Source organism: Pistacia vera, unplaced genomic scaffold, assembly GCF_008641045.1.
Source record: "Pistacia vera cultivar Batoury unplaced genomic scaffold, PisVer_v2 Contig166, whole genome shotgun sequence".
NCBI lineage: Eukaryota > Viridiplantae > Streptophyta > Magnoliopsida > Sapindales > Anacardiaceae > Pistacia > Pistacia vera.
The window spans coordinates 273,185-274,923 of NW_022195747.1; the positions used below are offsets into that span (position 1 = coordinate 273,185).

The window sequence follows — 1,739 nt, forward strand, 5'->3', positions numbered from 1 at the left end:
CTTATCCATGTTTTAAAACTCTCCAATAATATGGTAAGAGAAATCGCATATTATGATTAGATAGTTACCATATTTGATTTAATGAAATGTATGTATATATACATATATATGAAGAAACATTGAATCTAAAATTTTAGTTAACGTTCAATGTAGCCAACTCAGGAAAAAAAAAAAAAAAAAACCAAGAGCAAAATGGAGATTTTTGTATATATATCTATCAAACCAGAGCTCGTTTCTCCCATTAATTTACATCTTCTCTACTCATATTCTCTTGTATCATAAATCCTTCAAACTCACAAAGAATTTAGGTGAGTTTCATCTATTTGATATTGCTTTTTCAATGGTATATACAGTCCGTTTTTGAAACTGCAAAGAAAAGAGGTACTCTAGAGAGAGAGAGAGTGAGAAACATATTGCTTTCCGCGTTTTCCACCGTCCTCCATATATATACAAATACCTTCCCATTTACACATTCTCTCATGCTGCAACTATTCCAAATCTCGATAATTTCAACATTATTCTTGGCCCTTAACGGTTTTAATCTCTTTAAGCTCTTCTTCGTTCACCTCTTGTTTTTTCTCTTCTCCTTTTATCAACCATTTTGCTTCTCTAATTTCCAAACTTTCTCTCGTCTTCTTCTTTCTTTTCTTCTTCTCCTATCTCTCTTGGGTTTTGTTTTTGATCCAAGCTATGGGGGGCAATATGAGCAAGAAGCCCGCTGAAGCTTCTTCTTCCCAATTCACAACTGAACTCACTCCTATGAGGCCGCTTGCCGTCTTGACGCCGACTTGCAGACTTCGACACCGTGCAGGCGCGAACCAGTCACGTAATCAATACTCCCGTTGGCGTTGAAGTTGGGCTCTTCTTTGATTCTCTGAAGGAGTTACTGAGTGTCTTCTGGAGATGAACCGGAGGTGGTTAAGGTATCTTGGAATGTAAGAAAGAATTGAAGAGTCGGAGTTGTTCGGCTGGTCGAGGAGTATTCGAGAGTAGCCTGCAGACCTGGATTTCTGTACTCATTGGAGAAGTGCTTGAAGCGCTCGGGATAGCCAGTTGCTGATTGGTGGCCCTGCAACAATTCGAGGAGGAGAATAAGAGATGGGAGCTGGGCAGAGGTATGTGAGGACTCTTGAGGAATTGAAGAATTTCAAGGCTGTGGGATCTTTCACTGAAGATTTCTTCCAGATATTTCAATCTGTTTATAAGCAACAGGTATCGATGCTCGCTGAAACTGCAATTGAGGAAGAACAAGCTTGATAAGAAGCTGAAATACATCCATTCTTGAGGAGGTTTCGTTAATATTTGTGCTACTTTGCTACTGTGTTGTTTGCTAGTCGTGCTGCGCCATGCTGCCCCGCCTGGCAGCAGCGCTGCAGCTCTAGTTCTATCCCTCTGGTTCAATGGGGAAATGGATTGATTTCTATTGAAAACTATGAGAATGCATTGAAAGGACAGAAGGAGGTGATCACTTCAATGCAAGTGGGTACTTATATAGCTATCAAGGACTTGGACAACATTCGGGTTCTAATCGATCGAATAGAGATGAGATTGAACTCTTCTGCAGAATGTGACTTGTGATCGAGGAGAAGCTGTGAAGATGGAATCGAGGAGATCAAGAAGAAGCTGGGTGTGTTATGAAGAATGTTGAAGATCGGGAGTGCAAGCTGATACATGCAGCCGCGATATTCGAGGGCGAGAACTGGGTTCTCCAGAGGATCATAAAGCATCCTAACCATTGA

At 40.7% G+C, this 1,739-nt stretch overlaps 1 pseudogene; it reads left to right on the forward strand.

The window, feature by feature from the left end:
• The first annotated feature begins 690 nt into the window (after positions 1-690).
• Positions 691-1,739, forward strand: LOC116125462 (annotated as a pseudogene).